This window comes from Otolemur garnettii, unplaced genomic scaffold, assembly GCF_000181295.1.
Source record: "Otolemur garnettii isolate 467f Iridium unplaced genomic scaffold, OtoGar3 scaffold00030, whole genome shotgun sequence".
Lineage (NCBI taxonomy): Eukaryota > Metazoa > Chordata > Mammalia > Primates > Galagidae > Otolemur > Otolemur garnettii.
Genome location: NW_003852425.1, coordinates 294,587 through 309,203, shown reverse-complemented (window position 1 = coordinate 309,203; position 14,617 = coordinate 294,587).

The following is a 14,617-nucleotide window of genomic DNA, read 5'->3' as shown; positions in this document are numbered from 1 at the left end:
AAAAAAAAAAAAGATGATACCAAATGTGTTCCTTCATTCATTTATTCATTCATCAATGAAGTGGAGTGCTCCCCATATGCTGGGTTCCCATTGTATGCTACTGAGGGGAAGATGAACAGTAAGCACCCTCTACGCACTTGTTGCTTAGGGTCTACACATCGGAGCCATACTTTGCTTATCAAATGAAATACAGTTTGGCAGAAGTTATGCTTGAACAGTTATGGTGACACAATAGAAAAAAATGTTCCACTTTGCTTTTATGAAATAAAACAAGGAAGGCCTCCTTGAACAAATTCTTCAACCTGAACCCCACACAATTACTAGGGCTTTTCCATGAGAACAGACAAGGAAACACATTCCAAGAAGAGGAAAATGTACCAGGAATAATGAGGCAGCGTGGTTGAATGTCAACATTTTGTACGGATAAATTTGAATTCAAGCATTATTTCATGCTAAAGAAAATATTTGCATGATATCTCTCTAATGTTACAGCAATGAAAAGCACAGAGCAACATGGAAACTTCTGGAAAGTCCTGGAACAATGCTTGTGTTAGAAGCAGGCTGCTCTGCTGTATCACATTCTGCTCCATCACATTCTGCTCCTTTTCTTTCCATCCCCTTTTTAAATACCTTTAACACAAATTCAGACCAGCTACATTTTGAATCAAAGTTCAAAACAGTAAAAAATAATATTCTGTGAAAAGTAAATTAACGGAACCATGGGTGAATTTCCATGGCAACAATTTCCCTCTCCTTTTCTGGGTTTATATTGTGCAGTTTGACGGGAGAATGAGGGGTGGCCAGGGAGGAAAATGGTCCTTTACCTGTCCTGTCTTATACTAAGCATGGATAGAAGAGGGAAAGTATTTGGTAATTATGCAACACCTGCTCCAGACAGTAGGATATTTATTCGTAGGATAGGGATTCAGGGAGGTGATCTGCTCTGTTCTGAAAACTAGCTGAAATCCTTGGGAGCTTCAGTGTTTTGTAGCAACTGTATTTACTGCTACTGAAGTAAAGTACAGGATAATATTGATCATTCAAAATACATAAATATAGCAGAATTTAAATAAAAAGAAGTGAGGTCAAATTTTAATTGTTTGAAAAAGCCAAAATGAGAAATTGTCTTTTGGAATGAAAATCAGTACAATATAAGAACGAATAAAATAATTTTCTGATAGGCTGATTATTACACCTGAATAAAAGATATTTTACTACCAACATCAGCATAACAACGATACCTAACTGCTTCCCTTTTCCATACCCCTGAAAAGAAAAATCATGTGGAGCTCAGAAAAGGAATACTATGAAACACACTTAGAAAAAGCAGAACTCCTTTATAGCTTACGATCTATGAAAGTATAAACAATCTTTATTCATTTAGTTGAAATAAGAGTTGAACATTTAATGTGTTCTTGACATACAAATTAAAGTATCTTAAATTCATTGAAGCTATATGCATGATAAAGATGGCAGGTAGTTATTTATGATTAAATTTTAATTCCAATTTATACACATAATTATTTAACTCTGTGTAGCAAAATAACACTAATCAAAGAAACTAATGGAGTAGAGATTTAGCCTCTTTCTCTTTATTAAACACAATTTTTATATATTTTTATAATAATTTTATTTTAAATTTAATTTTATAGAAATATTACCACAATGTAGTCTTAAAATAATGCCCATTTTAAGTTGACTCACACACCTAGAACTTTAGAATGCACCTTCAGTTACAGAAGCAATGTTAAAACAATAATTAACACAGTCAACTATAAGATGTGTTTTATATAATTGCACTTTAGAAATATCAATGTTAGTAATTATGAGCAAGCATATAAATTTAGAACTTCTGCCACATTTATTAAGATTCCATAATTCAGGTACAATGCTCTGTTTCACGATGAATATGTATGTGGAAATTTATGATTTGTTTTTCTGAACTTAGTTGTTTTGTATCCGCACATGAGATAAAAATATCTTAGCAATAAGGAGTGAGCCTATAAATAAATAAATAAGTAAATAAATACAGTATGCTACTATCTGAGTTGGAAACAGTCTGGAGATATCTCATAAACAGCCACAATCGGGCACTGTTTCAGATTTGCCCCAGATAACAACTGAGCCAGCCTTATGCACTGAGGCTAACTGAAGGGCAATATATGGATTTCTGATCCAAATATTCTTCTTGTTATCTACTACTGCCCATGCCTTCTAAGGCAGCTCCCTTTCCCCAGCTAAATAGAGATATCCAACTTTCCTCTTTCCTTCAACTCTCAGTAAAATGACAAGAAATTCATTTTTCTTTTCCTCATTTTCATTCACTCGTAAATCACATTTTCAGCCCTGATTGTAACTGATCTAGCTGAATAGACTTAGAAATAGAACTCTATAAAGAAATGCAACAAGAATGTGGCTCAAGTTTAAGAAATATAAATTAAAAATAAGAGCTTTAGGGCTGACATAGGACATCAAACATTTAAATCGATGGAAGATTCTAAATGAACATCAGGGAAACATTTAAATTATCTCATAATCTCCTCCTTTTACTTCACCAAACATATTCTTCAGGTACAGAATTTATGCATAAACCAATCTTGCTTGTTTCACATTTTGATGCTGTTTTAAATTGTATTTTATTTCAATTTCTGATTTTTCAGAAATATTGATATACCATTGATTTTTGTGTATTGCCTCTTGTACCTGGCACATTTGCTACTTTTATTGACCAGATCTAATTCTTTGAAGAGTCCATAATAATTTTTGTGTAAGGCTGTTGTGTCTTCTGTCAGTAAAGGGAGTTTTCCTTTTTCTTTTCCCATCTAGATGATATTTATTTATTTATTTATTTATTTATTTATTTATTTTTGCTTGTTGATTGTATCATATAAAACCTCCAGAATAACACTGAATAGAACAATTAATAGCAACAACCTGCTTCCTTCCCAATCTTAAGTATGATGGTTGCCTTATATTGGTTTTGGATGGTATTGATGTGGTTAAGGAAGTCCCTTTCTAGTCCTACTTCCTTTCTATTCACTCAGGTGAACCTTCCCATGATTCTGCCTCATGATATGGCATCCTTTTTTCCAAGAAGAAAGAAGGAGCAAAAATCACATTTGAATAGCTAATGAACAAAATATTCCAAATTTAATGAAAATTACAAACAGATTGATCCAAAGAAGTTGAATAAATCATCAGTAGCAAGAAAGATGAAGCAAAGTATAAGTCATATAATCATCATCAAGTTGCTTAATTCATCTTAAGTTACAAATGCACACATACACATGCATTTTGTATATACAAAGATGGTTTGCTGCTTCTGTTCATTGATGAACTGTTCACTTTGGGTATACTTTTTTCTCTTATCGTTTCATTTTGGATAGTTTATATTTCTGTATTTTCTTTTTTTGGCCTATTACTGTATTTTCAACTGTACTTATCTTTTATTCTAGAATAGCTTATCTGCCACTGATTCCACCTAATGTATTTGTTGTCTCAGGTATCTTTATTTTCATCTCCATCAGTCCATTTCGCCATATTTTACTTGTCTCAATTGAATGCATTAAAACTCTTCCCTAGCTTCAAACCATGAGAGATAAGGCTTAAGAACTGTTTTAATATTTATCTATGTCATTTCTGGTTCAATTTTGATAGTTTTCCTTTTATTATAGAGGACATTTTCCTTTCTGATTGGATGCCAGTCATGGTAAATTCTACCCTGTTGAGTGCTGGATGTGTTTGTATTTTTTAAATATTCTCAAACATTATCCTTGAGATTATTCTTATACTTAAGTTTGCTGATGATAACAGAGCAGTGTTTTGTTCAGTCTGAATTTTCTACCACTACTGAGAAAGAATCCTTTTTGGTTCTAAGTCCTTTGAATTATAAGAATGTCCTTCTGGCCAATAGGAACAGGCACAATTCCCAACCCTGTGTGAGATATAAATACTGTTAGTTCTAATAATTTTCGGTGGGTTGTTCCTTCACTTTGTGTATAAGTAGCTTTCTCACACACACGTGCTGATCAGCATGCAACCGCATGTATAAAGGACAACCTGTGTACATTTCCAGAGTTCCTTGAGCAATTATCTCCTCTCTAATGCTTTGTTCACAAACCCTAGCTGACTTGTTTTTTCTTGTTTCCAACCTCTATATCCTCAAGTTAGGTAGACTACTGGGTACTAGTTGGGTTCCACCTCTCCAAATGAAGGTCTGTAACCTTCCTTGAGAAGAAAGCTGTGGCAATCATAAGGTTTACCTTATTCTTACCCCCCATCCCCACTCCCACCTCTCTCAGGTATAACTGTTCTTAATTGTATCATATCCAACATAGTGAGGGCCATTGTTTCTGGTGTCTGTATTTTTAACTGTTTCTGGTAAGCGTATACATCTGGTCTCTCTTTCTCTATGTTTCCATCTGCCACATAAGAAGGTAGGTCAATGCCCACATTTAAAAATAGCTAATGTATATCTTCGTACCCTAATAGAAATATAATAGTGTCTACTACAAACATCATTTCCACACCACCAGCTTCTTGTTATTAAAAAAATAAAAATACCGATGGCCTTTTCCTTTTACTGTTGACCTTGGCTTCAATGTTTCCATCAACTTCCTACATCAACCAATTACTCTGTTACAGAAAGCTTAATTTTTATAAGCACTTGGTCTATCTTCTTATTTTCATTTCTATTATGATTATCTAAAATAAATTTTTATGGTCTTCCAAAATTTATATGTTAAAAAATAATCCTCAATGTAATGGTATGAAGAGGCGGGACCTTTAAGCAGTGATTGAGCCGCGAGGTTGGAGTGCTCAAGGGCCAGGATTAGTGCCCTTATAAAAATGATCCTGGAGGGTTCCTCTGCCCCTTTCACCATCTCAGTTTACAGCAAGGGATCAAATGTCTCTGAAAAGGAAACCGGCTCTCCGCAGACCCCAATCTGCCAGCACCTTTATCTTGGAATTCCCAGTCTCCAAAACTGTGAGGAATCAATTTGTACTGTTTATATCCCCCAGGCTGTAGAGTCATTTTGTTCTGCTTTGTTTGACAAAGTCATATTCCCCAAACAAGCTTCTGTCCCATATTCTTCTCCCTGTTAATATTTTTGGTTTTCAGTGATAATAACTTTTAAACCAAGTGGAAGCTGCCTTCTCTCTGTTTCCCTCGCTATGAACTGCACAGGGTAAGGATCATTTTCCTTCCCCTCTCATCTTTGTGCCTGGCATTGCACGTGGACACTCAGCAATGTTTGAACTTTTGCTTCCATTCTGATCTCCACTTTGCTTGCAGGTTAATCTTAAAAATAAAACACTTGAGATCATTTATGGGGGGACCTAAATGGTACATATCAATAATCCAATTTTTTACTAAGTTTAGTATGGTATGTTTTTAAAAACCTGTCACTTAAGCAGGCTACTATAAATCACACATTTACTAGTTGATTATTTCTCCATTTTACTCGGACAAACTATGTATTCTCACTTCATGGCTTTGATAAGGTGATTATGTGTAAAGAAATCTTTTATGCCAGGCGAAGTGATGCCACACCTGTAGTTCCAGCTAATCAGGAGGCTGAGGCAGGAGACTTACTTGAGTCCAGGAGTTTAAGTCCAGCCTGAGCAACACAGAAAGACCTGATCACTAAAACAAACTAAAATATTTTTTAAATACTTTTTACTCCTTGCCTTTGCCTATTCTTTCTTCCAAGGACAAGTAAATCCCTTTGCCCTATAAAGTTGTCTGTCCATTAGCTCTGTTATAGTCCCTATTTTAATTTCTAACCCCCAAATATTTGTTTCTACGTAACTTTATAGTACACTCATTTTTTAAATTTCTTAACTTGTATCCTAAGTCATAAGCACTTTATAAAGAGAGGATGGGACTATCCTCGCCTCTTTGGAGTTTACATCTAGAAGTTGACAATGTTTTTCAGTACAAATAATCACTGGTTCATGTACAACTGTAAGGATAGGCTAGCATGCTTACTCTAGAAAACACCTATCATTTTTATACTGAAACTTATAATTTACTCAAAACTATGTCAACAAACAGAATGTGTGTTTTGCAATTTGAACTATAATCTAGGTACACTGTACATTCTCATTAAGAAAGCAGATTCCAAGGTAGGTCAGCTGCTGTACTAATAATGAAACCCAGTCATCACACTTTGCTAATTAGTACTTTGGATTTCATGTTGGTGTGTGTGTATGTGTGTGTGTGTGTGAGATGATAGTAGACTGTTTACTAACATTATGAATTAAAAAATAGACTCTTTTTGGTAAAATCAAATGCATTAAAGTGATGCAAGTTTGCATAAAATGTTTTAGCATTTATCACGTTGACTATGCAAATCTGGAAAGGTTTGGCACCTATTCTGTTAGACTTTAAGGACTGGTACCCAAGTCTTGTCCTGTGTTTAGTCACGGGATTAGGTCTCAGGTTACTTGATGCTGATAACCAAAATGTCAGAATTTTGCCTCTGGAATGCTTTTCTGTTGGACGTCAGAGAACCATCGTGGGTCTCAAACTTGAAAATAACCTATTTTGGTAAGCATGTTTTACACCTCAGGGAATGCTTTTTCACTCTTAGTTAAATATAAAATAGCTTTGGGAAAAAATCATAAAAATGTTTTTATATTTATTTATGGGTTGTTAAAAAGTATTCTATTAATTATATTATTAAAAAAAATGGAAGTACAAAGTTATCTAGAAACTTAGTAAACTAGTTTTGCCTACAAATGATAAAGCTCATGACAGAATTCTTATGGTTTCATGCCTTACGTTTAAGTCATTTATCCATCTTACATTCATTTTAATGAGTGGTGAGAGATATAGATCCTGTTTCATTCTTCTGTTCATGTCTCTGCAATTTTTCCAGCACCATTTATTGCATAGAGATTTTGTTCCCTAGTATTTATTTTTACCTGTTTTGTCAAAATATCTGTTTTATCTGTTCCCTGACTGTATGTGGAGGGATTTATATTTGAGTTTTCTATTCTGTTCCATTGGTCTATATCTCTATTTTTATACAAATACTATGCTGTTTTAATTACAATAGCTTTGTAGTATCGTCTGAAGTCTGGTGATGTGATGCCTTCTTTGTTTAAGGTTCCCTTGGCTACTCAAACTCTTTTCAGGTTTCAAATGAAATGTAGAATGATTTTTTCTAGATCGATTATATATGATATGTGTATTTTGATGGGAATTTTTTTGCATCTATAAACCACTTGAGTAGTATGCACATTTACATAATGTGAATTCTACCAGCCTATGAGCACGATATGTTTCACCATTTGTTTACATCCTCTACAATTCCTTAGCTTAGTGTTTGGTAGTTCTCTTTATAAAGATCTTTCACCCTTTTGGTTAAGTATATTCATAGATATTTTATTTTCTTTGTAGCTATTAGAAATGGTATTTATTCTTTGATTTGACTCTCAGTTTGATTGTTACCGGTGTAGAGGAATCCCACTTATTTGTATACATTGATTTTGTACCCTGAGACTTTGCTGAATTTTCTTACCAATCCCATGAGTCGCTTGGTGAAATAATTGGGGATTTTTAGGTATAAGATCATATCATCAGCAAAGAGTGATAACTTGACCTCTTCCTTCCTGATCTGCAAAACCTTAATTTTTTTCTCTCACTTGATTGCTCTGGCTGGGACTTGTAGCTCTGTGTTGAGTAGAAGTGGCAATGATGTGCATCCTTGTCTTGTTCTAGTCTTAGCCATCAAATTTATGAAATCCCAATGGCAATCACAGCAACTACAAAAATTGATGAATTAGACATTACTAAATTAAAAATATTCTGCACAGCCAAAGAATAATGAACAGAGCAAATAGACAACCTACAGATTGGGAGAAAATATTCTCAAGCTACACAGATGATAAAGGGCTAATAACAAGAATCTACAAAAAAGAGAGAAAGAAAAGTCAAGTGACCTCATCACAAAGTGGTAAAAGACATGAAGTGAAGCTTCTCAGAAGAAGACAGACAAATGGCCAACAAACATATGAAAACATGATCAGCATCACTAATCATCAGGGAAATACAAATTAAGACCACAATGAGACATCACCTTACCCCTTTAGAATGGCTTTTATTGAAAAGTCCAAAAATAATAAGTGCTGACGTGGATGCTGAGAGAAAATAATGCTTCCACACCACTGGTGGGACTGAAAATTAGCAAAACCTCTATGGAAAACAATATGGTGATTCCTCAATGAATTAAAAGTAGACCTACCATTTGATCCAACAATCCCACTATTGGGTGTTTATCCAAAGGAAAAGAAGTCATTTATGAAAAAGACATATATGTATTTGAATGTTTATTGCGCCTCAATTCTCAATTGCAAAGATGTAGAATCAACTTGTGTGACCAGTGATTTATGAGTGGATGAGTGGATTAACATAATGTGGTCTATGTGTACGACGGAAAATACTACTCAGCCTTTGAGAACAGCGACCTTTGCAACAATTTAGGTAGAACCAGAGACCATTATCTTAAGTGAAGTGTCTAAAGAATGGAAAAACAAATACCACATTTATTCACTATTAAACTAGAACCAACAGAGGAGCCTGCATGTGCTTAGAGGGAAGTAAGATTTCATGAGATCACATGGGGGAAAGGTTGCGGAGAGAATGAGCATAAGTATATCAAATGGTTAGAATGCACATGACCTGGTGACATGCACACTTACAACTACAACTCAAGCATCCTAAAGGTGATCCATGTAAGCCAAAATATTTTTGCCTGTGTAATACTTTGAAATAACAAAAAAGAAAAGTGTTACATAAGCACAAGCTATTAAAGAAATCATAATAAACAAAGCATTTCTATAAAGATTTTACGCATTACTAGTGAAAAAGAAAACGTTTTCTTTAAAAGTGTTATGTATAACTAGTGAAAAAGATCGTCAGAGATAAAGCTGTATATTAAAATACTAAAAATCTATCCAAAGAAGTTTAATTTTTAAGAAAATCTATTAAAATGTATTTTTTTATCATTTAATATTAAATATCACTTACATTTTCACTTTTAGGAAAGTTTAGAAAAACTTATTCTGATGCTTAGCTTTATAGCGTCACTAGCAATGTGGCCAAACTTTTTTCCCTTTATGGTGCAGAACTTCCCATTTATAATAGGGGTCTTTATACTTGGTTTAGCATAATCTTCCCTACCTTTTATCCTCATTAATGAATTATTTTGTTTAATTATTTGTCTTTCATTTATATCCTAAGACCAGAGATGGTTTAACTCTACTTCTTATTCCACTTTTATTTAACTATCGCATCCTAACCTGATTTTCTTACCTGACCTATTGTACCTCATCTTTAAATGTCTGTATTTTCAATATTTTAATACATGTCTTATCTTCAGTATTTACTTGCCAGCCTTTCAGCACTTTTGTCATTCACACAGTGCCTGGAAGTGTCTTAAGCCTAAAAACACTTGATAATTTCTTGAACCACCTGATATAAAACTACTCGGCTTTAAATATTTTGTTATCACTATATATATAGTGTAAACATACCTTTTAAGAAGTATAATGTTTCTATTGTATCTTACTTTTATTGACAGCCACTTTATCTTGGGGAGATTTCCATATATCATTTCTATTTCTCTGACAGGTAGTTTTTCAGAGTTTACTGTGTGTACAGTTAAGTAAGTTGAAACATTCTCTTTTTATTACAACCTATCCTTGAGTGGTTTGTTTTATGATGGCAATAAAATGATGTTATTGGAACAATTATGAATGCTTAATGTTTTAGGATGTTGAAAGATGGGGCCTTATTTTAGGGGCATTTTCATGAGTCTGAGGACTAAAGGTGTTGAAGTGGTAGAAATGAACATTGTATTAAATGACATCATGTATTTGGATTCGCTCAATGTTCTAAAAATTTGCCACTATAGTTCTATGTTAAAACAAACGTAGACCCACACTTTTTGCTTCATAATCAATGTTTTTCAGTCCATCCACCTGAGTACTATTTCGCACTCTAGATAACTCCTGTGCATGCAACAACTCACCAAAGCTTTTGCTCTAATCCTCTGGATGTTGTTCTTAAGAAGGGGCAGAAACCCTCCTAATATACTGGCTCTCTCTCCAGTTACAATGGGTTTTCATTTTTAATGCTAAAAACAAGTTTAGGCACAGTGAAGGAGGCAGACTTAACCCAGACTGGGTTAGTAGAAGTTACTGTTATTTTTATATTTTAACATAAAAGTACAAATGTACTTCCTTTCTTTCTTTCTATATTTTCTTTCCTAACATCTACTATGATGCCAGGAGATGGGCCAGAGACAATCAGAAAACAAATACTGTTTGGTAGTAGCCATTTCGTTTAATTGGTTCTTGCGAGTAGTGTGTAGAAGGGAAGTAATAGAAATAGAAAAAAATGGTCAAGGAGGCAATTCCAGTGAAGGGAATGAGGGCATTTCAAACTCAAGTGGTGACAGTGAATGTTATCAGAAAGGTGGTCAGGTTATGGGCATATTTGAAGCCAGATCCCACAGAATTTCCTCTGTTATTAGATGTGATTTCTTCCCATTATATATGATCTGAGAGAGAGAAAAAGGTGAAGTATAAAAATTTTATTGTATAAAATAACTGAGAATAGAAAAGTTCTGGACAGAATGAACTTGAAGTATCTAGTTAACATTCAAGGGAAGGTGTTGAGCAGACAGATGGGTATAAAAGTCTAGATATGTCTAGAACTTATTTAATAAATCTGCACTAGAGTTATATATATGTCAGAAGTGCTCCTAAAGATGGCATTTAAAAACTGCATGAGAGAATGAGGAAGTACATATATATATATATATTTTAACATATACATGCATTTATTATGTTTTGCCTTCACAAAATTAAAAAGGCTTAAAATTTAATAACAGTAACAATGTTTAAGACAAGGACTAGAAACAAAAACCTCATAAAGAGTGAATAATACATTCATAAATCCGATGATTGCTGCATTGAAATATTAAGCAATAATAATAATGCAATGAAAGTAACATCCACATTGTCAAATAAGAGTATGTCTATTATAGAATGCTTTGACTCTGAGATTCAGTATAGAGTCATCAGTTAACTTATTATTTTTTAAGTCTCAAAAAATAGACAATAAATATTTATAAATAAAAGTAAAAGATAATTTCAAAAAACAGATCATGCCAAATCTTATAGACAGTAGAAAAAGAAGAAATAATTCAAAATCATTCTACTTGATCTGGGTACACCTAATATTAAAATCGAAGAAAATATATTATTATAAAGGGGAAATTACAAACATATTTCACTTATAAATGAGGATGCAATATCCTAAACAACATATTAACAAGTTGAATTAAAAATTAATGTTTAAGTAATACACTTTGGTCAAAATTAAGAGAGCACCTTTAAATGAAATAGAGAATTGAGAAACGAATTCTAGGAGACTTCAATGATAAAAAGTCCATTAGATTTAAATTAAGATATAACTTGAACTGAGCAACTCTTTGTCAATCATTTACTCCCAAGTGAATCAAGGAAAAGACAAGATTTCTAATTGATAACCAATGGGAATTGAAACAGAGGCATTCTCTTTTTTAAAACAATCACATTTTGTAATTGGTTTCAAGATGAATTTTTACCTCTAGAAAGCAAAAAATATGCAGTTCAAAATTTATTTTACTAATTTGTAATGTTTTCAAAATATTGCAGTAACTTTATAGGGAAGTAATAAAAACTTTGTATTTTAGCAAGTAACTTATTTTTTCAAAAGTCTGTCTAAAGATAGAAAAATCTTTAATTTTTAAAATTGTTGTTTTAATTAATGAAACCTTAAAATTATATCTAAATTGGATATGTGCTTTGCTATTTTGTATTACATTATTATCAATCTTTCCAAGTGTTTAGCTATCCCACTATTCTTATTGAAACTTGTGAGTGAGCATTTCTGTCAATTCTTTAAGTAAAGTTTCAGGAAAAGTGCACAGGTTTATCCTGAAAAGTACACAACAGGTGTAAGATTTCTTATCTTCTGTTATTTTTATTATGTTAAAATTATCAATGATATCACGAGATAATTTATTTTGGATGCTGTTGACCTAGATCCTATTTTAAGAAATTTAACAGAATGTGGATTTACAAATCAGAGTTTACTGTTCATCAAGCAATGATTACCGTGAAAACTGTGGTGCCCAGGTGTGTGCATTTGTGCATGTGTATTTGCATATGTGGGTAACACAGATAACTGGAGGAAGACTATTCCTGGCCAGAAAAAAAAAAAAAAAAAAAAATCTATGTGTAAAAGTTACAGCCAGACTCATTAATGGTACATCATTTTCTTCCTAGACAGACCAAAATAGGAGGAGATGAAATAGAAATTAAAATATAGAAGAATAGAAACAAAGAGAAATTATAATGGACCTTTGTTAAGTGGGGATATTCAACTGTCCAATATTTTTTTTTGGACAGGATTTAATCAACAGAAACCAGGTCCTGCCACTATCCCCAAAGACACCACTCTGACATACTGATAAACATTGGAGGTAAAAACAAATTTAAGTGTCCTAAATGACTGGTTAAAACACTTGCTTGAGAAATGGGAGGAGAAAATTCTACAATACTGGGCTTTGTCAACTTACTGAACTTCTTGGTCCTGTGGTAAGTGTGGGGTATAATAGCTTATTCTCTCTAAACTAGAAATAAGTTGATCTCAGATGAAGCACACATTTATTTGGCTTTTGGACTGTGGAAAATGTTTACCACATTTGTCTGTGTGTTTTAATGCAATTTCTTGGATAACTGAAAAGCTGACAGTTTTGAAAGAAGTCAAGAACAAAAGTGTTTCTGTGGCTTGTCCAGAATGCAGTGTAAGCAGTTCTCACAATTGGCCCATATGACCTTCCCAAAGCAATTCATTAAACTTGAATATGTTGATAGTAAGTGGAATTTTGTGTATAGCCCTTGAGGAGTCTTGACTGAATTACAACTGAGTATCCTGGGATTGGGGAGCAAAGCATCCCATCTTTGTCAAAGACTGGGGTTGTAGACGTCAACAGTAATTGAATGCAAGTGTAACTTTACAAATACAAATTGAGTACAGGACAGCAGCTTGTGAGTAAGTCAAGAGCAGGATAAATATAGAACAAAAATGTGTTAGGAACATAGACAATTTGAAATGTGTTTAACAAACTTTGCATAATGCATGTTTATAGACTTCTGCCCTCGACGACTGCCAATATCACTGTTCTCAAGAATATAAACAATAATCACAAATGTTGATCGCCAACTGGGAAACAGAGGAAGTCTAAATGCAGAATAAATGACTGCAATCTTAAACTTCATTTTCTCTAGCTTCAGTGACATGGGGGGAAAAATAAGTTTAAAAATATTATAACCTAAAAATACCTAGATGTTAGCAAATTAACAAACATAGTTTTAAACAATTCTCATTTTTTTCTTTTAATTTTGAGAAAGCTGTACTAATTTATAACTCTGGAAATCTCATAAAGGCACGCAAAACACACAACAATAAGGAATTCTACTCAGGTTGACGCAAACACATCAGTAAGACACTGACATACAAGGTTATGAACTCTTACTGAATTGTTTGTACAGTGCTTTCAATGTTAGCCCTTGGTGACAAGTTCACAAACTGAATCGCCTTTTATGCTGTGCAATATAATAACCCTTGCATCGAACTTAATGTATTGTAAGCACTCTTTCTAGAGTTTTCTTTTCTAAAATAGTTTCTTGCTTCTTGCCTAACATCAACTTTAGTCAGAATATTCTAGTTCTATTTAAATCACTTATCCACCTACACTAAGGGAAATACGTTTTTCAGTGTCAGCTTAGTGTTCAGGATGATTTTAATTATGTGTAGTAATAAGAGGAGACAGGAAGAGAGACAAGGAAAAAGGTAGATTCCAAAGAATTTAGGAAGATAACACTGGGGTTGTAAAATTACTCAAAACTAGAAGCAGATCAATCTGATTAGATTTTCCACAATTTATTGTAGGTACATAAACCTTACCAAGAGCTTTAAAATTTCCTGCTTCAATTCTATCACTTTAAAACAGAAAGAAATTATTTGCTTTTTATATTTGTTTGAAGATTGTAGAAGAGTTAACTACACAAAAACGTCTAATAATGGAGACTATAAATGTAACAACTTAGATTGACGTAAGAATTTGAGTTATCCAAGCTTTTCATTTTGAAGTAAAAGAAGAGTAATTGTGTCAATTTAAATCCATTATTATATCAAATTAAATCCTATTGAAGTCATTAAACAGTTAAAATGTTTTGTTTATCCCATAAATATTATGAAAAAAAAAGCTAGTTCATTGCCAAAAGGATATTACTGGAAATGAAATCTCTGTAAACCCTGACACAGATTTTGAGTTTTATCTACATTTTATGTCTACATTCTCATTGTCCTACTAACCATGTATATTCTGCCTAAGTAAATATGCTCAATGGTTTAAAGGCAGGCTGAACAAATCAATGATGGAAAAATAATGATCATGAGCCAACATCAAGCTGACAAAACAAGAATCCGTAATCTCCGTATGAGATGAAACTACATGGCGAAAAGTGAGATTCAGTGGGTCTGGGCTAAAGC